Below are 24851 nucleotides of genomic sequence, written 5' to 3' on the forward strand. Positions count from 1 at the left end.
TCCAAACCTCTATCACCCTTTGAGTGAAGAAGTTCTTCCTAACATCTCTTCTGAACAGTCTACCCCTAATTCTTAGACTCTGTCCCCCTAGTTTTAGAATTTCCAACTAGTGGAAATAGTTTATCTTAATTTACCCTGTCTTTCCCTGTTAATATGTTGAACATTTCGATCGGATCGCCCCTTTGACTTCTAAATTCTAGCGAAAATAGGTCTAATTTGAGTAATCGCCCCTCATAACTCAACCCCTGTAATCCAAGTATCATTTTTGTAAACCTACATTGCACTCCTTCCAAGGCCAAAATATCCTTCATTAGTTGTGGTGCCTAGAACTGCTCACAGCCTTCCAAGTGGGGTCTCACCGGGGTTTTGTATAGCTTCAGGATAACCTCTGGGTCTTTATACTCCAGTCCTCTAGATATAAAGGCTGGCATTCAATTAGCCATTTTGATTATTTTCTGCACTTGTTCCTGGACCAATGCACATGAACCCCCAAATATCTTTGAACATCCACTGAACCTAATCTCTTTCCGTTTAGAAAGTACTCTGCTCTATCCTTTTTTGGTCCAAAATGGATAACCTCAAACTTGCTTACATTAAATTCTATCTGCCACAATTTTGCTGATTTATCTAGTCTGGCAATAGCTCTTTATGCTATCATCTAGGCTATCTACAATGCCACCTAACTTTGTATCATCTGAAAATTTGAACATATGACCTTCTATGCCATCATCCAAGTCATTAATGAATAGTGTGAATAATTGAGGACCCAACACAGATCCCTGTAGTACACCACTAGTCACCCCTACCAACTTGAGTAATTACCCATTATCCCGACTCTCTGTCGCCTGCCATTCAACCTGTTTCCTAACGATGTCAATAATTTGCCCCTAACTCCGTGGACTTCCACCTTAGTTAACAGTCTTTTGTTTGGGACTTTATCAAAAGCCTTCAAAGGGCCGGTTTAGCTCAGTGGGCTGGACAGTTGGCTTGTAATGCAGAACAAGGCCAGCAGCGCGGGTTCAATTCCTGTACCAGCCTACCCGAACAGGCACTGGAATGTTGTGACTAGGGGCTTTTCACAGTAACTTCATACTTGTGACAATAAAGGATTATTATTATTATGGAAGTCCATATAAATTACATCCATCGACATTCCCCTGTCCACTACCTTAGTCACCTCCTCAAAACATTCAATAAGATTTGTCAGGTTGATCTTCCCTTAACGAATCCATGCTGGCTCTCCCTGATTGACTGAAATTTACTTTGAAGGTGTTCCGTTACCCCATCCTTGATTATAGACTCCAGCAAGCCTCCCCACCACAGACGTTAGACTAATTAATCTGTAATTCCCTGGTTTCCCCTTTCATCCTTCTTAAAAAGAGGAGTGACATGTGCAATTTCCAATCCAGAGGGACTACTCTTGAATCTAGGGAACTCTGGAAGATTATAGTTAGGGCATCTACAATATGCTGCCCTCCTTCCTTTAACACCCTCGAATGGAAACCGTCAGGTCCTGGGGATTTGTCACTCTTTAGTTCCATTAATTTCCTAGTTATTGATGCTGTACTTACGTTAATTGTATTAAATCCCTGTCCTCTATTGACTATTCATTTTTTGGGGACAGAGGAGGTATCAATTTTGGGGTACCAATTGAGGGTCGGGGGTGGCGGCTCCCTGTGGGGGTGCTCGAGGAAGCGAAGGGGGCGGGCTCGAGGTTGGCCAAGAAAATGGCTAGTAGGCGGTTGGGGCCCCGTCCAGGCTGGTCATGTGGAATGAGAGGGTGTTGAATGGGCCGGTCAAAAGAGCGCACGTGTCCGCGCATCTAAAGGGGTTAAAGGCAGATGTAGCAATGCTTCAGGAGGCACATTTAAAGCTCGCAGATCACACGAGATTGAGAAAGGGATGGGTAGGCCAGGTGTTCCATTCAGGGCTGGATTAGAAGACCAGGGGGGTAGCAATTCTGATCCGTAAGGGTGTGGTATTCGAGGCTGGGAGAATTGTGGCAGATAAGGGGGGCAGGTATAAAATGGTGAGTGGAAAGTGGGAGGGGGTCCGGGTGGTGTTTGTGAACATCTACGCTCCGAATTGGGATGATGTGGAATTTATGAGACGCATGCTAGGCAAAATCCTGGACTTAGAGTCACACCACCTGATCATGGGGGAAGACTTTAACACAGTCATCGCCCCCGAGCTGGACCAGTCAAAGACCAGGACAGGGAAGCGACCAGCAGTGGCTAAGGAACTGAAGGGTTTTATGGAGCAGATAGGGGGGGTGGATCCCTGAAGGTTCGCACGGCCGAGAGTGAAGGAGTTCTCTTTTTTTTCTCCCACGTTCATAAGGTTTATTCCCGCATAGACTTCTTTGTCTTGAGCAGGGCGTTAATCCCAAAGGCGGGGACAGAATACTCAACAGTCACAGTCTCGGACCATGCCCCACACTGGGTGGACCTGCGGCTTAGTGAGGAGAGAGGGCAGCACCCACTCTGGAGACAGGATGTGGGGCTGCTGGCGGACGAAGAGGTTTGCGGGCGGATTAGCAGGAACATCCAGGATTACCTGGAAACAAACGATACAAGTGAGGTAGCAGCGGCAACGTTCTGGGAGGCTCTGAAGGCAGTTGTTAGAGGGGAACTCATCTCAATTCGATCCCATAGGGAAAAGAGAGAAATAGTGGAGAGGGAGAGACTGGTGGAGGAGATACTCCGAGTGGACAGGAGATACGCGGAGGCCCCCAAGACAGGGCTACTGAGGGAGTGGCGGAGTCTGCAGGTGGAGTTTGAACTGCTGACCACAGGGAAAGCGGTAGCACGGCTGAGGAAGGCAAGGGGGGCAGTCTATGAGTACAGGGAGAAAGCAAGTAGAATGCTGGCACACCAACTGAGAAAGAGGGAGGCGGCCAGGGAAATCGGGGGAGTAAAGAATAAGGAGGATAACACGGTCTTGGATCGGGGGGGGGGGGGGGGGGTGAATGGAGTCTTTAATGAATTCTATAGTAAACTATACAAGTCTGAGCCCCTGACGGGAGGGGAAGGGATGAGGCAATTTTTGGACCAGTTGCGGTTTCCAAAGGTGGAAGAGGACCTGGTGGAGGGGCTGGGGGCCCCGATTGAATTGGAGGAGATTGTCAAGGGTATAGAGGGCATGCAAACGGGTAAAGCCCCGGGGCCGGATGGTTACCAGGTAGAATTCTAGAAGAAATTTCCGGAAATATTGAGCCCACTCCTGATGACGACCTTCAATGAGGCTAGAGAGAAAGGAACCCTCCCCTCAACAATGTCACAGGCCTTGATCTCACTCATTCTTAAACGAGGGAAGGACCCAGAACATTGTGGGTCATTCAGGCCGATTTCGCTTTTAAACGTGGATGCCAAATTGCTAGCAACTGGCCACAAGAATTGAGGATTGCTTCCCAGATGTGAAAGAGGAAGACCAGACTGGGTTTGTTAAAGGCAGAGAACTCAATACCAATGTCCGGAGACTTTTGAATATTATTATGATGCCCTCAGAGGGAGGGGAGGCGGAGGTGGTAACAGCGATGGACGCAGAGAAAGCCTTTAACTGGGTGGAGTGGGAGTACCTGTGGGAAACGCTGGGGAGGTTCGGGTTTGGTGAGGGCTTTATTGGCTGGGTGAAATTGCTGTACCAGGCGCCTGTAGCAAGTGTATGTACAAACCGGCTGAGGTCGGGGTACTTCGAGCTTCACCGGGGAATGAGGCAGGGGTGTCCCCTCTCCCTGTTACTATTTGCCCTAGCTATAGAACCACTAGCTATGGCGCTGAGAGCCTCGAGGAACTGGCGGGGACTGGTTCGGGGGTGGGGTGTGGGGGGGGGGGGGGGGGGGGGTGGAACATTGGGTCTCGCTATACGTGGATGATTTGCTCCTGTACATTTCGGACCTTGTGGAGGGGATGGGGGAGGTTCTGCGGATCCTGAGGGATTTTGGTATTTTTCAGGGTATAAACTGAACATGGGAAAGAGCGAGTTGTTTGTGATTCAGGCCAAGGGGCAGGAGGAGAGCCTGAAAGAGCTGACGCTCAGGATGGGAGAGAAACGTTTTCATTACCTGGGTATACAGGTGGCCAGGAAATGAGATGCCCTGCACAGGCTCAACCTGACCCGGTTGGTGGAGCAAATGGAAGGGGACTTTAAAAGGTGGGACATGCTCCCGCTGTCACTGGCAGGAAGGGTGCAGACCGTGAAAATGACTGTCCTCCCCAGATTTTTGTTTGCCTTTCAGTGCCTCCCCATCTTCATCCCTAAGGCCTTTTTTAAGTGGGTGAGTAGGATCATTACGGGTTTTGTGTGGGCGAGTAAGACCCCGTGAGTAAGGAGATTGCCGTTGGAGTGCAGTGGGGGGGGTTGGTGCTGCCGAACTTTCGCAACTACTACTGGGTGGCCAATATAGCTATGATTAGGAAGTGGGCGATGGGGGGCGGCGGCGTGGGAGCAGTTGGAGGCGGTGTCATGTAAAGGTACTAGTCTGGGAGCTGTAATAACAGTTCTTTTGCCGTTCTCGCCGACCTGTTACTCCACAAGTTCGGTGGTGGCGGCGACACTGCGGTTCTGGGGACAGTGGAGAAGGTACAAGACGGTAGAGGGAGCTTCAGTCTGGACCCCCATATGCAACAATCACAGGTTTGTCCCGGGTAGGATGGATGGTGGGTTACAGAGCTGGCAGACGGCAGGCATCAGAAGGATGGGGGATCTGTTCATAGATGGAAGCTTTCCCAGTTTGAAGGCACTAGAGGACAAATTTAATCTGCCGCCAGGAAATGCCTTTAAATATCTGCAAGTACGAGTCTTCCTGAAAAAACAGGTAGTGGCTTTTCCGACGCTGCCGCCACTGAGGATACAGGACAGGGTGGTCTCTGGCACCTGGGTGGGGGAGGGGAAGGTGTTGGATATCTACCAGGAACTACAGGAGGCGGAGGAAACTCCGGTGGAGGAGCTCAAGGGCAAGTGGGAAGAGGAACTAGGTGAGGAGTTGGAAGCGGGTCTGTGGGCAGAGGTCCTGGGCAGGGTTAATTCCTCCTCATCATGTGCCAGGCTCAGTCTAATTCAATTTAAGGTGGTCCACCGGTGCACATGACGGCAACAAGAATGAGCAAGTTTTTTGGGGTAGAAGACAGCTGTATGAGGTGCAAGGGCAGCCCTGCAAACCTTGTCCACATGTTTTGGGCATGCCCGGAGCTTAGAGTGTTCTGGCAAGGGTTCGCGAGGGCAATGTCCAAGGTGCTTAACACACGGGTGGTGACGAGCCCAGAGATAGCGATCTTTGGAGTGTCAGAAGACCCGGAGTTCAGGGGGCGAAAGAGGCGACGTCTTGGCCTTATCCTCCCTAGTAGCCCGGAGACGGATTTTATTAATGTGGAGGGACTCAAAGCCCCGAGTGTAGAGATTTGGGTTACCAACATGGCTGGGTTTGCCTCAAGAAAATAAAGTTTGCCTTAAGAGGGTCTACGCTAGGGTTCTCTCGGAGGTGGCAGCCGCTCGTCGACTTTCTCGGGGAAAATTAAAATGTCAGCAGCAGCAATCCGTAGGGGGTGGGGGGGGGGGGCAGGGGGCGGTGAGTGCTTCATTGGGATGGTGTGGGAAGACTGGGTCGTGTGAGGTAATGTCTATTTAATTAACATAGAACATAGAACAGTACAGCACAGAACAGGCCCTTCGGCCCTCGATGTTGTGCCGAATAATGATCACCCCACTTAAACCCACGTAACCCGTATACCCGTAACCCAACAATCCCCCCATTAACCTTACACTATGGGCAATTTAGCATGGCCAATCCACCTAACCCGCACATCTTTGGACTGTGGGAGGAAACCGGAGCACCCGGAGGAAACCCACGCACACACGGGGAGGACGTGCAGACTCCACACAGACAGTGACCCAGCCGGGAATCGAACCTGGGACCCTGGAGCTGTGAAGCATTGATGCTAACCACCATGCTACCGTGAGGCCCCAATAACAATAATAATTGTTATTGTATATTCTCTTTTTACACTATGTTAATGTTCACTCTAGTTTGTTTTGTTATTATGGTTACTGCTGTTGTATTATGAAAAATTCTGCAAAACCTTAATAAAAATACTTTTTTTTTAAATTACTTTGAGGGGGACTTCTGGCAAGTTATCCTCCTCTTCTACATGTCTGCCATTTCCCATTATCACTGACAATATCTCCATTTTCAGCTTTTAGTGGGCCCACATTGCTCTTCACCACCCTGCTTTCCCTTTATATAACTATAAAATCTCTTCTGCCTGATTTGATGAGCTTTGTAATTTTCCTTTCATAATCCCTTTTTGTAGCTCTTGTAAGCTGTTTTGTGACCCTATTCTGGTCTTTGTATCTATTCCATTTGTCCAGATCTGTGCTATGTCTTGCATTTTTGTAAGCCCTTTCTTTTAGTTTTATGCTGTCCCTCGCCTCTTTAGTTGTCCATGGCTTTTCTTTTTGTTAAGTGGAACCTTTTCCTCTCGGGGGTATATACTCGCTCTGTATCTCGTTAAATATTTCTTTGAATATTTTCCACTGATCTTCAGTCGTTTGACCTATTAACAGATCTTCCCAGTTCACTGTGGAGAACTGCAGCCTTTTCCCATTAAAGTCATTACTAAATCTAATAGTGCCTGTCCCCTTGTTTCATCAAGAACATATAGCTGTAGGAAACTATCCCCGACACATTCAACAAATTCACTACCTTTCTGACAGCTGCTTGTCTGCCTCTCCCAATCTATGTGTAAGTTAAAATCCCTGATTAATATTACATGGCCTTTGCCACACACTTGCCTTTATACAATCTAGTACCTCAGAAGTGCTCCCAGGGGTTGGATACACAACACCTACTGCAGTTGTAGATCCTTTTTTGTTCCTCAGTTCCACTGGATGCTTTCCCCTCATTATATCCTCCCTCACCATTGAAGTGTTAGTATTTCTTCTCAGTCAGGTTACTCCTCCCCTTTTGCCATATTCTCTGTCTCTCCTGTAAACTTTATAATCAGGTATATTTAGTTCCCAGTTCCGATCATTCTGCAGCCATGTCTCTGTAATAGCTACAACATCATATTCTTCAACTTGCATTAGCACCTGCAATTCATCTATTTTATTCCTTCCACTCCATGCATTTATATATAGAACTCTTAATTGGACGATTCCCCCGACCTGTTCCTCATCACTGATGATTTATTTGCTTGTTTATCATTTTTCACTTCATCTTAGAGTCGTTTTGTTCTGCAGCTCCATTTATTTTTAGTTGGACATGAAGAACAGCCTTCCTACTCTCCTCCGAATTCCTATCAACATCAAATTCTCAGAATGTTCTCCACTCCAATTGTGATTCATGCAGCTCTCTCTCTCTCTCCAAGCACTGTGCTTCTGAAACAGCCCTGCTTTCTGTTTTCTAGCCAGCTTTCTATCCATTTTCTACTGAGCTTTGGTAACTATAGACCAGATTTTTTTAATGTCAGTAGTAGGAAAGATAATGGAATCATTACTCAATAATATAATTGAAAAATATATGGAAACCAAAAATATGATGAAGTATAATCAGTTTGCTTTTATAATAAAAATATTTATTAGTGTCACAAGTAGGCTTGCATTAAACACCGCAATGAAGTTACTGTGAAAATTCCTTCGTCGCCACATTCCGGCACCTATTCGGGTACACAGAGGGAGAATTTAGAATGTCCAATTCACCTAACAATCACGTCTTTCTGGACTTGTGGGAGGAAACCGGAGCACCCGGAGGAAACCCACGCAGACACAGTGAGAACGTGTAAACTCCACACAGACAGTGACCCAAGCCGGGAATCGAGCCCAGGTCTCTGGCGCTGTGCTACAGTGCAGCTCTAAGGGAAAGGTAACCTTGGCCAACCTTATTGAATTCTTTGAAGAAGCAATGTAATAAGTATATAACGGTAATGTAGTAAATGTAATATACTTGGATTTTCAAAAGATACTGCATCAGGTCAGAGCAGGCAGAGTCGAAGAACATGTGGAAAATGGATTATAACTCTACAGGAGGCCCAGGGATCTGCAACCACAGAGTCCATGTGCCCTCACCTGAGACGCTTTCCCCAGCTTCGGTGGCAGGGCTATGCCTCCTTTTCCCAGGACTGTTGGGACATAAATACCCCAGCCCGGGTTTGGGCCGGGTGTGGGAGACCCTCGGGGAGTAGGAGGGGTAAATAGTAAGGAGAATAAATCAAAACTTTTCTCCAGTCACTGCTTCCGAGTGGTCGCTTGCCTGAGACTTTACAGATAGAAAAGTAGGAAAGATAATGGAATCATTACTCAATAATATAATTGAAAAATATATGGAAACCAAAAATATGATGAAGTATAATCAGTTTGCTTTTATAATAAAAATATTTATTAGTGTCACAAGTAGGCTTGCATTAAACACCGCAATGAAGTTACTGTGAAAATTCCTTCGTCGCCACATTCCGGCACCTATTCGGGTACACAGAGGGAGAATTTGACATTTAAAGGGATATTTTGTAGTTCTCAACTGAGATATATTTCATTGGGAAAGGACTCTATGAGAAGGATGCACCATCCATGGTTAATTAAGGAAGCTAAGGATGGTAACAAATTGAAATAAAAGGTGTACAATGCTGCAAAGATTAATGGTAGGCCTGAGGTTTGGGAATATTTAGAAACCAGCAAACAATGACCAAAAATAGAATTTAAAAAAGAGAATTTAGAATATGAGAGTAAGCTTGCTGGAAATATAAAAAACGGCAGTCGTGGCTGGCTTCTCTAAGGCCACAAAAATGAAAAGATGAGTTTAAAGTCATTGTTATTCCCTTAGAGGATGAGACTGGGTATTAGTAATGAGGAACAGGCGAGCAGCATGGTGGCCCAGTGGTTAGCCCTGCTGCCTCATGGCGCCAAGGTCCCAGGTTCGATCCTGGCTCTGGGTCACTGTCCGTGTGGAATTTACACATTCTCCCCGTGTTTGCGTGGGTTTCGCCCCCACAACCCAAAGGATGTGCAGGGTAGGTGGATCGGCCATGCTAAATTGCCCCTTAATTGGAAAAAATGAATTGGGTACTCTAAATTTTAAAAAAAGTAATGACGAACAGGGATGAAGAACAGGAAATGACAGATATTTGGAACAAGTATTTTGTATCTGTCTCCATGGTGAAAGAAACAAAAAACATACCAGGAACAGTAGAAAATCAAAGGGCAAAAGAGAGGAAGGAACTTAAAGCAATCATGATCACTAGAGAATAAGTACTAGGTAAACTAATGGGACTAAGGGCTCACAAGTCTCCAGGACCTGATGGTCTGCATCCTAGAGTCTCCAAATAAGTGGCTGCAGAGTTAGTAGATGTATCTATCAGTTGTAATCTTCCAAAAAATCCCTTGTCTGGAAAGGTCCAAGCAGATTGGAAAACCAACTGAAATAGACAGATTTTTTATTAGTAAGGGTAACAAGGGTAATGGGGATGAGACTGGAAAGTCGAGTTGAAGATTATCATATCAGATCAGTCATGATCTCATTGAATGGCAGAGCAGAATCGATGGGCTGAATGGCCTACTTCTGCTCCTACGTCTTTATGGTCTTATGGCCTAACCGCACGTGTAACAGCTCTATTTAAGAAAGGAGGGAGATGAAAATAAACAGTGAGGAGGAAAGCCTTAGAACATAGAACATAGAACGATACAGCGCAGTACAGGCCCTTCGGCCCTCGATGTTGCACCGACATGGAAAAAATCTAAAGGCCATCTAACCTACACTATGCCCTTATCATCCATATGCTTATCCAATAAATTTTTAAATGCCCTCAATGTTGGCGTGTTCACTACTGTTGCAGGTAGGGCATTCCACGGCCTCACCACTCTTTGCGTAAAAAACCCACCTCTGACCTCTGTCCTATATCTATTACCCCTCAATTTAAGGCTATGTCCCCTCGTGCTAGCCACCTCCATCCGCGGGAGAAGGCTCTCGCTGTCCACCCTATCTAACCCTCTGATCATTTTGTATGCCTCTATTAAGTCACCTCTTAACCTTCTTCTCTCTAACGAAAACAACCTCAAGTCCATCAGCCTTTCCTCATAAGATTTTCCCTCCATACCAGGCAACATCCTGGTAAATCTCCTCTGCACCCGTTCCAAAGCTTCCACGTCCTTCCTATAATGAGGCGACCAGAACTGTACGCAATACTCCAAATGCGGCCGTACTAGAGTTTTGTACAACTGCAACATGACCTCATGGCTCCGGAACTCAATCCCTCTACCAATAAAGGCCAACACACCATAGGCCTTCTTCACAACCATATCAACCTGGGTGGCAACTTTCAGGGATCTATGTACATGGACACCGAGATCCCTCTGCTCAGCCACACTACCAAGAATTTTACCATTAGCCAAATATTCCGCATTTCTGTTATTCTTTCCAAAGTGAATCACCTCACACTTCTCCACATTAAACTCCATTTGCCACCTCTCAGCCCAGCTCTGCAGCTTATCTATGTCCCTCTGTAACCTGCAACATCCTTCCGCACTGTCTACAACTCCACCGACTTTAGTGTCGTCTGCAAATTTAGTCACCCATCCTTCTGCGCCCTCCTCTAGGTCATTTATAAAAATGACAAACAGCAACGGCCCCAGAACAGATCCTTGTGGTACGCCACTCGTAACTGAACTCCATTCTGAACATTTCCCATCAACTACCACTCTCTGTCTTCTTTCAACTAGCCAATTTCTGATCCACATCTCTAAATCACCCTCAATCCCCAGCCTCCGTATTTTCTGCAATAGCCGACCGTGGGGAACCTTATCAAACGCTTTACTGAAATCCATATACACCACATCAACTGCTCTACCCTCGTCTACCTGTTCAGTCACCTTCTCAAAGAACTCGATAAGGTTTGTGAGGCATGACCTACCCTTCACAAAACCATGCTGACTGTCCCTAATCATATTATTCCTATCTAGATGATTATAAATCGTATCTTTTATAATCCTCTCCAAGACTTTACCCACCACAGACGTTAGGCTCACCGGCCTATAGTTACCGGGGTTATCTCTACTCCCCTTCTTGAACAAAGGGACCACATTTGCTATCCTCCAGTCCTCTGGCACTATTCCTGTAGCCAATGATGACCTAAAAATCAAAGCCAAAGGCTCAGCAATCTCTTCCCTGGCTTCCCAGAGAATCCTAGGATAAATCCCATCCGGCCCCGGGGACTTATCTATTTTCACCTTGTCCAGAATTGCCAACACTTCTTCCCTACGCACCTCAATGCCATCTATTCTAATAGCCTGGGTCTCAGCATTCTCCTCCACAATATTATCTTTTTCTTGAGTGAAGACTGACGAAAAGTATTCATTTAGTATCTCGCTTATCTCCTCAGCCTCCACACACAACTTCCCACCACTGTCCTTGACTGGCCCTACTCTTACCCTAGTCATTCTTTTATTCCTGACATACCTATAGAAAGCTTTTGGGTTTTCCTTGATCCTACCTGCCAAAGACTTCTCATGTCCCCTCCTTGCTCGTCTCAGCTCTCTCTTTAGATCCTTCCTCGCTTCCTTGTAACTATCAAGCGCCTCATCTTCACATAGGCCTCCTTCTTCCTCTTAACAAGAGATTCCACTTCTTTGGTAAACCACGGTTCCCTCGCTCGACCCCTTCCTCCCTGCCTGACTGGTACGTACTTATCAAGAACATGCAATAGCTGTTCCTTGAACAAGCTCCACATATCCAGTGTGCCCAACCCTTGCAGCCTACTTCTCCAACCAACACATCCTAAGTCATGTCTAATGGCATCATAATTGCCCTTCCCCCAGCTATAACTCTTGCCCTGCGGGGTATACTTATCCCTTTCCATCACTAACGTAAAGGTCACCGAATTGTGGTCACTATTTCCAAAGTGCTCACCTACCTCCAGATCTAACACCTGGCCTGGTTCATTACCCAAAACCAAATCCAATGTGGCCTCGCCTCTTGTTGGCCTGTCAACATATTGTGTCAGGAAACCCTCCTGCACACATTGTACAAAGAACGACCCATCTAATGTACTCGAACTATATCTTTTCCAGTCAATATTTGGAAAGTTAAAGTCTCCCATAACAACTACCCTGTTACTTTCGCTCTTTTCCAGAATCATCTTCGCCATCCTTTCCTCTACATCCCTAGAACTATTAGGTGGCCTATAGAAAACTCCCAACAGGGTGACCTCTCCTTTCCTGTTTCTAACCTCAGCCCATACTACCTCGGAAGAAGAGTCCCCATCTAGCATCCTTTCCGCCACCGTAATACTGTCCTTGACTAGCAGCGCCACACCTCCCCCTCTTTTGCCCCCTTCTCTGAGCTTACTAAAACACCTAAACCCCGGAACCTGCAACAACCATTCCTGTCCCTGCTCTATCCATGTCTCTGAAATGGCCACAACATCGAAGTCCCAGGTACCAACCCATGCTGCCAGTTCCCCAACCTTATTTCGTATACTCCTGGCATTGAAGTAGACACACTTCAAACCACCGACCTGAACACTGGCACCCTCCTGCGAAGTCAAATCTGTGCTCCTGACCTCTATACTCTCAATCTCCCGTACCCCAAAACTACAATCCAGGTTCCCATGCCCCTGCTGAATTAGTTTAAACCCCCCCAAAGAGCACTAACAAATCTCCCCCCCAGGATATTGGTGCCCCTCAGGTTCAGATGTAGACCATCCTGTCTATAGAGGTCCCACCTTCCCCAGAAAGAGCCCCAGTTATCCAGAAATCTGAATCCCTCCTGCCTGCACCATCCCTGTAGCCACGTGTTTAATTGCTCTCTCTCCCTATTCCTCATCTCACTATCACGTGGCACGGGCAACAACCCAGAGATAACAACTCTGTTTGTTCTCGCTCTGAGCTTCCATCCTAGCTCCCTAAAGGCCTGCCTGACATCCTTGTCCCCTTTCCTACCTATGTCGTTAGTGCCAATGTGGACTACGACTTGGGGCTGCTCCCCTTCCCCCTTAAGGACCCGGAAAACACGATCCGAGACATCACTTACCCTTGCACCTGGGAGGCAACATACCAAACGTGAGTCTCTCTCGCTCCCACAAAATCTCCTATCTGTGCCCCTGACTATTGAGTCCCCAATTACTAATGTTCTACTCCTTTCCCCCCTTCCCTTCTGAGCAACAGGGACAGACTCCGTGCCAGAGGCCCGTACCTCATGGCTTACCCCTGGTAAGTCGTCCCCCCCACAAGTATCCAAAACGGTATACTTGTTACTCAGGGGAACGACCGCAGGGGGTCCCTGCACTGACTGCTTCTTCCCAGTCCCTCTTACAGTTACCCATCTATCTCCAATCTTTGGTGTAACTACGTCCCTGAAGCTCCTATCTATGACCCCCTCTGCCTCCCGAATGATCCGAAGTTCATCCAGCTCAAGCTCCAGGTCCCTAACACGGTTTTTGAGGAGCTGGAGTTGGGTGCACTTCCCACAGATGAAATCAGCAGGGACACTGACGGCGTCCCTCACCTCAAACATTCTGCAGGAGGAGCATTGTACTGCCTTCCCTGACATCACCTCTAGATTTATAAAAAAAACAAGAAAAAGAAAGGAAGAGCTTACCTGATATTACCTCAAACCCTGCTCCCGCTGAAAGGTAAGCAAATTTAAAGGCACTCACTCACCTTCACGACAGGCCCCTGCTCCCGCTTCCCAACCACCGTGGGGTGGGGGGGGTTGGTTAGAGGAGGAGGTAGGGTGGGAAACACTCACAAAGTGTTTCGGGTTTAACTGTCACTTGCCAACAGCCTCTCCACAGACCACCTTCAACTTAGGCTGACCGCACTGCACGTATGCAAATTTCCCCAGAACAGCTGATCAGTAGCTCTGCTCTGCTGCCCTCTGCTGGATGATTGCCTTCACTCAAACTCCTCGGGTCTCCTTCGCAGGTTCACCTTCAACTTAGGCTGACCGCACTGCACGTATGCAAATTTCCCCAGAACAGCTGATCAGTAGCTCTGCTCTGCTGCCCTCTGCTGGATGATTGCCTTCACTCAAACTCCTCGGGTCTCCTTCGCAGGTTCACCTTCAACTTAGGCTGACCGCACTGCACGTATGCAAATTTCCCCAGAACAGCTGATCAGTAGCTCTGCTCTGCTGCCCTCTGCTGGATGATTGCCTTCACTCAAACTCCTCGGGTCTCCTTCGCAGGTTCACCTTCAACTTAGGCTGACCGCACTGCACGTATGCAAATTTCCCCAGAACAGCTGATCAGTAGCTCTGCTCTGCTGCCCTCTGCTGGATGATTGCCTTCACTCAAACTCCTCGGGTCTCCTTCGCAGGTTCACCTTCAACTTAGGCTGACCGCACTGCACGTATGCAAATTTCCCCAGAACAGCTGATCAGTAGCTCTGCTCTGCTGCCCTCTGCTGGATGATTGCCTTCACTCAAACTCCTCGGGTCTCCTTCGCAGGTTCACCTTCAACTTAGGCTGACCGCACTGCACGTATGCAAATTTCCCCAGAACAGCTGATCAGTAGCTCTGCTCTGCTGCCCTCTGCTGGATGATTGCCTTCACTCAAACTCCTCGGGTCTCCTTCGCAGGTTCACCTTCAACTTAGGCTGACCGCACTGCACGTATGCAAATTTCCCCAGAACAGCTGATCAGTAGCTCTGCTCTGCTGCCCACTGCTGGATGATTGCCTTCACTCAAACTCCTCGGGTCTCCTTCGCAGGTTCACCTTCAACTTAGGCTGACCGCACTGCACGTATGCAAATTTCCCCAGAACAGCTGATCAGTAGCTCTGCTCTGCTGCCCACTGCTGGATGATTGCCTTCACTCAAACTCCTCGGGTCTCCTTCGCAGGTTCACCTTCAACTTAGGCTGACCGCACTGCACGTATGCAAATTTCCCCAGAACAGCTGATCAGTAGCTCTGCTCTGCTGCCCTCTGCTGGATGATTGCCTTCACTCAAACTCCTCGGGTCTCCTTCGCAGGTTCACCTTCAACTTAGGCTGACCGCACTGCACGTATGCAAATTTCCCCAGAACAGCTGATCAGTAGCTCTGCTCTGCTGCCCTCTGCTGGATGATTGCCTTCACTCAAACTCCTCGGGTCTCCTTCGCAGGTTCACCTTCAACTTAGGCTGACCGCACTGCACGTATGCAAATTTCCCCAGAACAGCTGATCAGTAGCTCTGCTCTGCTGCCCTCTGCTGGATGATTGCCTTCACTCAAACTCCTCGGGTCTCCTTCGCAGGTTCACCTTCAACTTAGGCTGACCGCACTGCACGTATGCAAATTTCCCCAGAACAGCTGATCAGTAGCTCTGCTCTGCTGCCCTCTGCTGGATGATTGCCTTCACTCAAACTCCTCGGGTCTCCTTCGCAGGTTCACCTTCAACTTAGGCTGACCGCACTACACGTATGCAAATTTCCCCAGAACAGCTGATCAGTAGCTCTGCTCTGCTGCCCTCTGCTGGATGATTGCCTTCACTCAAACTCCTCGGGTCCCCTTCGCAGATTCACCTTCAACTTAGGCTGACCGCACTGCACGTATGCAAATTTCCCCAGAACAGCTGATCAGTAGCTCTGCTCTGCTGCCCTCTGCTGGATGATTGCCTTCACTCAAACTCCTCGGGTCCCCTTCGCAGATTCACCTTCAACTTAGGCTGACCGCACTGCACGTATGCAAATTTCCCCAGAACAGCTGATCAGTAGCTCTGCTCTGCTGCCCTCTGCTGGATGATTGCCTTCACTCAAACTCCTCGGGTCTCCTTCGCAGATTCACCTTCAACTTAGGCTGACCGCACTGCAGGTATGCAAATTTCCCCAGAACAGCTGATCAGTAGCTCTGCTCTGCTGCCCTCCTTGGATTACAGAATGATAGGGGCCTCACGGTAGCATGGTGGTTAGCATCAATGCTTCACAGCTCCAGGGTCCCAGGTTCGATTCCCGGCTGGGTCACTGTCTGTGTGGAGTCTGCACGTCCTCCCCGTGTGTGCGTGGGTTTCCTCCGGGTGCTCCGGTTTCCTCCCACAGTCCAAAGATGTGCGGGTTAGGTGGATTGGCCATGCTAAATTGCCCGTAGTGTAAGGTTAATGGGGGGATTGTTGGGTTACGGGTATACGGGTTACGTGGGTTTAAGTAGGGTGATCATTGCTCGGCACAACATCGAGGGCCGAAGGGCCTGTTCTGTGCTGTACTGTTCTATGTACTGTTCTATGTAGGTGGGCTGGTCAGAGCGGCATAACATTGACAAGTGGTATTTCACCCTCAAAAATGTGAGGTGATGCAATTTGGGAGGACTAACAGTGCAAAGGAATGCACAATAACTGGTAGGATGCTCGGAAGTACAGAGGTTCAAAGGGACCTTGGGTACATGTCCAAAGAAGGCAGCAGGACAGGGAGATAAGGTGGTTAAGAAGATATATGGGGGCGGGATTCACCGCTCCCGGGGCCGTGCACGACCTATTCTGGCCCCCACAGGGGGCCAGCACAGCACTGGAGCGGTTCACACCGCTCCTTACATAAGAACATAAGAACTAGGAGCATGAGTAGGCCATCTGGCCCCTCAAGCCTGCTCCACCATTCAATGAGATCATGGCTGATCTTTTGTGGACTCAGCTCCACTTTCCGGCCCGAACACCATAACCCTTAATCCCTTTATTCTTCAAAAAACTATCTATCTTTACCTTAAAAACATTTAATGAAGGAGCCTCAACTGCTTCACTAGGCAAGGAATTCCATAGATTCACAACCCTTTGGGTGAAGAAGTTCCTCCTAAACTCAGCCCTAAATCTACTTCCCCTTATTTTGAGGATATGCCCCTTAGTTCTGCTTTCACCCGCCAATGGAAACAACCTGCCCGCATCTATCCTATCTATTCCCTTCATAATTTTATATGTTTCTATAAGATCCCCCCTCATCCTTCTAAATTTCAACGAGTACAGTCCCAGTCTACTCAACCTCTCCTCGTAATGCAACTCCTTCAGCTCTGGAATTAACCGAGTGAATCTCCTCTGCACACCCTCCAGTGCCGGTACGTCCTTTCTCAAGTAAGGAGACCAAACTGAACACAATACTCCAGGCGTGGCCTCACTAACACCTTATACAATTGCAGCATAACCTCCCTAGTCTTAAACTCCATCCCTCTAGCAATGAAGGACAACATTCCATTCGCCTTCTTAATCACCTGTTGCACCTGTAAAGCCAACTTTCTGTGACTCATGGGCGCTGCGCCAACCCGCGCAGGCACAGTTGGGGCAGCTCATTCCTGTGCATGCGCAGTTGGGCCGTGCCATCCTGCGCATGCGCGGGGAACTTCTTACGCGCGCCGGCCCTTCACCAACATGGCGGCGGTGTTCTGGGGCCGGCCGCGGGAGGAGGTAAGCCCCGGGGGGGAGAGAGGCCGGCCCGCCGATTGGTCGTTTCTGATCGCGGGCCAGACCCCATCGGAGGCCCCCCCCCCCACAGGCCGCGCCCCCCCCCCCCCCCCCCCAGCATTCCCACACAGTTCCCACCGGTAGCGACCAGGGGTGGATGGCGCCAGCAAGAACCTGTTGTGTCAGAGCAGCCGCTTGGCCCATCCGGGCCGGAGAATCGCCGCTCGCCGTATGCGCCGATTCTCCAACCGGCCCGGCGCGATTCTCGCGGCACTGGTTTCGGGGGGGTGTAGCGCGACTCGCACGGCGCCCCGGCGATTCTCCCACCCGGTGTGGGGGGCAGAATACCGCCCGGGATATTTGCCTTTACTAGCTGAGGCAGAGAATATAAGACAAGGAGGGTTATGTATAAAACGTTTGTTCGGCCACAGCTAGAGTATTGTGTGCAGTTCTGGTCACCACACTATAGGAAGGATGTGATTGCACCAGAATGGGTGCAGAGAAAATTCACCAGCATGTTACTCAGCTGAAGTGTTTCAGCAATGAAGAGAGGCTAGTTAGGCTGGGGTTATTCTCCTTGGAGAAGAGAAGGTTGAGTGGGGACCTGATTGAGGTGTACAAAATTACGAAGGATATAAACAGAGTAGATAGGAAGAAACTTCCTCTTTGTTAAGGGTGATGGAACCATCAATTCAGCGAACACGTGTAGTTGGATCTGAACAGAGGCTTTAATACACTAACAACAGAGCCAGTCTAGTCGTCGTTGAACTCCAGCAACTGGCAGGCTGGCTCTAAGGCACTGATCTTTATACATCGGTCCCAGGGGGAGGATTCCTGGGCGGACCCAAGGGAGGAGCCCAGTACAAACTCTCGCGTACTCCCAGCGTGACTCCCCCTGGTGGTCGGATAGTGCAACTGCACTTACAATGGTGGATAGTGAACATATATACACAGAGTTATATTGGCAACTATATAGAACATAGAACAGTACAGCACAGAACAGGCCCTTCGGCCCTCGATGTTGTGCCGAGCAATGATCACCCTACTCAAACCCACGTATCCACCCTATACCCGTAGCCCAACAACCCCCCCCTTAACCTTACTTTTTAGGACACTACGGGCAATTTAGCATGGCCAATCCACCTAACCCGCACATCTTTGGACTGTGGGAGGAAACCGGAAACCGGAGCACCCGGAGGAAACCCACGCACACACGGGGAGGACATGCAGACTCCGCACAGACAGTTACCCAGCCGGGAATCGAACCTGGGACCCTGGAGCTGTGATATACAGCATTGATCTTACAACGGGTAGATAACGAACATATATACATGGAGTGATATTGGCAACTATATATAGTGTGAATCACATTCACCACAAAGGGGTCAAAATCCAGGTGGCATAGATTTCTGATTAGGTGCAGGAGATTTAGAGGAATTTTTGGAAACCTTTTTCACCCAGAGGGTGGTGGGAATCTGGAACTCATTGCCTGAAAGGGTGGTAGAGGTGGGAACCCTCACAACATTTAAGAAGCATGCTGGAAAATGGAATTAGAATAGATAGGTTGTTTGATGGCTGGCACAGACACAATGAACTGAAGGTCCTCTTTCTGTCCTGTATAACTCTCAGAAAGCAGGAAAATATAGGCCATATAACCAAACATCTGTCATTGTATAAATCCATTAATCCATTATTAAAGAATAATAGCAGGACATTTAGAAATTCATAATACAATTAAACAGAGTCATTGTGATTTTACGGAAGGGAAATTGTGTTTGACATTGATGAAGCGACTGAAGATAGTTGGGCCTCAGATACTACGCTGAGGAGCTCCTGCAGTTATATCCTGCAAGTGAGATGATTGACCTCCAACAGCCGCAATGATCTTTCTTTGCGCTAGGTATAACTCCAACCAGTGGATGGATTTCCCCTGATTCTCTGACTCCAGTTTTGCTAGACATTCTTGATGCCATACTCCATCAAATGTGGCCTTGATCAAGGGCAGTCACTCTCGCCTCACCTCTGGAGTTCAGCTGTTTTGTGCATATTTGAACTAAGGCTGTAATGAGGTCAGGAGCTGAAAAGCCCTGGTGGAACCCAAACTGAGCGTCAGTGAGCAAGCCATTGCTGAACAAGTGCCTCTTGATGCTGAGAGGATGGTGAAGCTCGATCAATGACTCCAGAAGCAAGAGTGGATGATAATTGAAGGCTTTATTGGACTAGATGTTTCCCCCAGCAGCGCAGGTACAGAATGCAGCTGCTAGGGACACAAAGGCTCTTATACTACGCCTTACTGGGCGGAACCAGCAGGCAGGCTTCACCAATGAACTTGCTGTCTCAGGTACCTCCCACACCAATGGTCTTACAGCATCAACCTGGGTACTGTAATACCCCAAATACCGACTACCACAGATGGTTTCTGTCATGGGGCTCAATTCCAAAACAAAATGTCTCCCATTAGTAATTCATACCCAAGAGAGCAGTGAAAGCTGGGTCATGGAATATATTCAAGGACAAGTTAGGCAGATTTTTGATTTACAAGGGAGTCAATGGAATGTGGGCAGGAAAATAGAGTTAAGACACAATCAGATCAATCATGATCTTATTAAATAGTGGAGCAGACTCAAGGAGCCTCATGGCCTACTCCTGCTCCCATTTCTTATGTTTCTAATGCTCCACAAGCTAGCTACAAAGCACAATAGTAGAGTTTTGTTATAACCTCCCTGCTTACCACTGGCTGGGGACTAATGGCAATCCCACAATCCTTTGAGAGTATGAGCTTCCCCAATGAGGGGGGCGGAGAAATCATTTGAAGATTCCCTGCATAAATACAGCTGGCTAGTTTGGAACCAGCTAGAGAGGAGTGAGCAGCAAGGGAGTTGCTGTGTAAATAAATGTTATTTCTTTCTATCCTTCAACTCGTGCTGGATTCTTCATGGCCCTCACAAAACTGGCGATGAGGGTTAAATTGGATAGCTGTCTACGTTGCTGAAGCCACCTCCCTGGATTTTTGTTGGACACAGGTTGGAAGGTGTTTTTCTGTTACACCATGCCTCTGTGTGGATGTTTGGATGTTTTTGATGCTGTGCTGGAAAGCTGGAACCAGTACGCACAGCAGATGCGTTACAATTTCCGGGCGAACAACATCACCGAAAATGAGTGCCAAGTGGTCATTTTGCTTGCTCACTGCCTGCGGCCTGCATATGTTTGGGGTGATTAGGAGCCTTATGTACCCACCTGTGCCGGACACCAAGGCATTTTATGAACTTGTGAATTTAGTGGGGCAACATTTTAACCCAACCCCGTCCACGATAGGCCAGCGTTACCAGTTTAATACTGCTGAGAGGACCCCAGGACAATCCCTTGCAGAGTTTCTATCCAGCCTACGCAGGATTGCGGAGTAATGTGACTATGGTGAGACCTTGTCAGAAATGTTACGCGACTGTTTGGCTTGCGGTATTAACAATGCGGCCACCCAGAGAAAGTTGTTAGCTGAGCCAACATTGACTTTTCAACAGGCCATTCAAATAGTATTGTTCTGAGAGAGCGCAGAACAGGGAGTGCAGTAGCTACACGGAATGGAGGTGCATGCCTTGGAACGCAACCCCTTATGTCCATAAGAGTCTCCCCGCACCCCTGCAGTACGTTGGGCGAGGCGACGTCCGGATTGACGCCAGTGGCTGTCGGACGTTGCTCCCCGAAGGGAGCCTTCTCCAGAATCAATGGATGAGGAGCCATGTCCGTGCCGGACTTGTGGGCGCCGACCCCGTCGTGGACGCCGGTCCTGGGGACGCCAGAGGCGCCGTCGTTCCGACAGAAACTGGGGCCAGCCCAGGGGCCGTACCTTCCATTTGGATGAACCTGCGGCAACTACTCCTGAGGACGTGGAGATGGAGGACGACTGCCTGCAGCTGCATTGTGTGGCAGCTCCCCATGTGGCCCTCATTAAGGTGACAGTACGGGTCAATGGTCACCCGCTTGAGATGGAGTTGGACACTGGCGCAGCGGCTTCCGTGATTGCCCAGAGGACATTCGACCACATCAAGCAGGGTATACAGACCCTTACATTAACCGACACACAGGCCAGATTAGCCACCTACACTGGGGAACCATTGGACATTGCAGGAACTACTAAGATCCCTGTTGTTTATGGATGCCAGGAGGGGCGTTTCCCACTTATCGTGGGTCGGGACTGGTTGCACCATTTGCGGTTGCAGTGGCAGCACATCCTCCTAACAGATTCTGGAGGGTTGAATTCTGGAGGTGCTAGGACGGTACCCAGATGTATTCCAGCCCGGTTTGGGGAAAATAAAAGGGGCCGTAGCCTGTATCCAAGTCGAACCAGGAGCCACGCCACGCTATTTCGGGGCACGCCTTGCTCGAGAAGGTATAAGGGGAACTCACTCATTTGGAGACCTTGGGTATTATCAGGCCCATCTGTTTCGCTGACTGGGCAGCACCAATTGTACCTGTAATGAAGCCAGATGCCACAGTTCGCTTGTGCAGCGACTATAAACTTACAGTGAATACGGCTTCCCAGCTCGACCGATACCCAATGCCTCACATAGAGGATCTCTACGCGAAGCTTGCAGGTGGACTCACGTTCACGAAATTAGAAATGAATCACACCTACCTACAGTTGGAGCTGGAACCTGCCTCCCAGCCATATGTAACTATTAATACACACCTGGGCCTGTATGAATATACACGGTTGCCCTTTGGGGAATCCTCTGCCTGCGCTGTCTTTCAATGCGTCATGGAGGGCATCTTGAGAGGTTTACTGCGTGTCGCTGTCTACTTAGACGACGTTTTGATTACAGGGACATTGGAGCAGGAACATTCGGAAAATTTGGAGGCTGTCCTTAGACGCTTTTCTGAGGCTGGAGTCCGTTCACGTCGTACAAAGTGCGTCTTTCAGGCAAAGGAAGTAGTCTACCTGGGTTACCGGATGGACCACGAAAGTTTGCACCCCGTCGCAGAGAAGGTGCGCCCCCGGCCCGACTGATACTTCGCATCTTCATTCTTTTCTCGGCCTCGTACACTACTACGGGAAGTTCCTCCCCAATCTAGTAATTATGCTGGCCCCGTTGCACCTTCTGCGAAAGAAGAATCACACCTGGGTTTGGGTTCAGCCGCAAGAAACCGCTTTCCAGCGGGTAAAACAACAATTGTCGTCGTCTGGGTTACTAACCCACTATGATCCTGGAAAGCCTTTGCTCATCACGTGTGATGCATCCCCGTATGGTATTGGGGCCGTCCTGTCCCACAAGATGGAGAAAGGGGCCGAGCAGCCGATAGCTTTCGCCTCCCGCACAGTGACTGTAGCGGAAAAGAAGTAGGCTCAGATCGAGAAAAAGGGCCTGGCGGTGATCTTTGCGGTGAAATGTTTCCACCAGCATGTGTATGGCCACCAATTCACTGATCATAAGCCTCTGCTGGGACTTTTCCGAGAGGATAAGCCAATACCGCCCAATGCTTCCACACGGATCCAGCGCTGGGCTTTGTTGCTCGCTGCCTACGAGTATTCTCTGGAGCATAAACCAGGGATCCAGATAGCGAATGCCGACGCACTGAGGCAATTGCCTTTATCGACCAGCCCCATGTCAACCCCGACAACCGGTGAGGTCGTTGCAACCCTAAATTTTATGGACTCCTTGCCTGTCACGGCATCCCAGATCCGTGAGTGGACCCAGACGGAGCCAGCCCTGTCAAAGGTTCGGCACATAGTCCTGTATGGTGGGCAGCATAGACAGCCCCCAGGCGAGTTGCGGGCAACTTCCTCCAAGCTGTCAGAATTTAGCGTGGAAGACGGTATCCTCTTGTGGGGGACGCATGTGATTGTTCCGGAAAAAGGACAGGAGCTGATACTAAGGGACTTGCACAATGGAGATAGGGCGTCAGGGGGTTTGTTGAGCTTCCTGGGGCGATACAAAATCTCGTCATTATAGGTGGAGAGCTCGATCCTCCATCTCAAGACCTTATCGTTTTTGATCTTGACCCGCTGTGTATTATTGAACATGAAGGCAACCGACCGTTGGTCAGTGAAGAGAGTGAATCTCCTACCGGTCAGGTAATGCCTCCAATGCCGCACAGCTTCCACAATAGCTTGGGCCTCCTTTTCGACAGAGGAGTGCCGAATTTCGGAGGCATGGAAGGTGCAGGAAAAGAAGGCCACGGGCCAGCCTGACTGCTTGGTTGAGGATCACGGCCAGAGCTACGTCCGATGCATCGCTCTCGACCTGGAAGGGGAGGGACTCGTCGACCATGTGCATCGTGGCCTTGGCGATGTCTGCTTTGATGCAGTTGAAGGCCTGGCGGGCCTCAGCCGTCAGGGGAAAAACTGTGGACTGAATGAGTGGGCGGGCCTTGTGTACCAATTGATGGTCTGCATACTGTGCTTCTCCCCAGTCTTTACTACTACCACTTGGACTCTCCAGAGGCTGTTGCTGGCCTCGATAATACCCTCCCGCAGAAGCCGTTGGACCTACAACCTGATGAAGGTCCTGTCCTGGGCACTGTACCGTCTGCTCCTGGTGGCGACAGGTTTGGAATCCGGGGTGAGGTTCGCAAACAAGGAAGGTGGATCGACCTTAAGGGTCGTGAGGCCGCATACGGTGGGGGGGTTAGGGGTCCGCCGAATTTTAAGGTTAAGCTTTGGAGGTGGCACTGGAAGTTCAGGCCGAGAAACAGGGCAGCGGAGAGGTGGGGGAGGACATAGAGCCGGAAGTTGCTAAACTCTATGCCTTAGACGGTGAGGGTCGTGATGCAGTACCCTCAGATTTCCACGGAATGGGATCCAGAGGCCAGGAAGATTTTCTGGGTAACGGGGTGGACCACGAGGGAGCAACGCCTTACTGTCGTGGGGTGGATGAAGCTCTCTATGCTCCCGGAGTCTAAAAGGCAGGACATCTTGTGCCCATCGATTTTCACCGTTGTTGCGGTTACGAGGACTGGTCCAGGGCGATCGAGGCGAGCTGCGGCAGATGCTGGGAGGCCCCGGGCTGGTCAGCGGTGGTGGAGGTAGCGGCAGGCGATGAACAGCCAGACGAGCTTCCAGGCGAGCAAGGGTCCTGAGGCGCCGTCCAAAATGGCACCGAAGATGACGGCGTACATGGCGGGCGGCATTAAAAATGGCGGTGTCCACTGGCCGCACGTGGCCTGCGGAGAAGAAGATGGCGGTGCCCGTGGGCCGCACGTGGTGGGTGCAGGAACACTGGGCCTAGAAACAGTGGTGACCGACTGGGCCTGGCACACAGAAACAAAGTGTCCCTTCTTCCCACATTCGTTGCAGGTTGCACTCCACGCCGGGCAGCGCTGCCGGGGGTGTTTGTTCTGCCGTCAAAAATAGCATTTGGGCCCCCCAGGGTTGGCTGGCTGCTGCGCGGTGTAGGCTTGCAGTGAGCTGGAGTCTGTAGCTGGTGGGACCCATGATGCCCATGAGGGTGCCGTGCGGTTGGGGGGGGGGGGGGTACGACTGGACGTTACGGGAGGCCACTGTTAACGAGTTTGCGA

The sequence above is a fragment of the Scyliorhinus canicula genome, chromosome 1 (genome assembly GCF_902713615.1).
Source record: "Scyliorhinus canicula chromosome 1, sScyCan1.1, whole genome shotgun sequence".
Taxonomy (NCBI): Eukaryota; Metazoa; Chordata; class Chondrichthyes; order Carcharhiniformes; family Scyliorhinidae; genus Scyliorhinus; species Scyliorhinus canicula.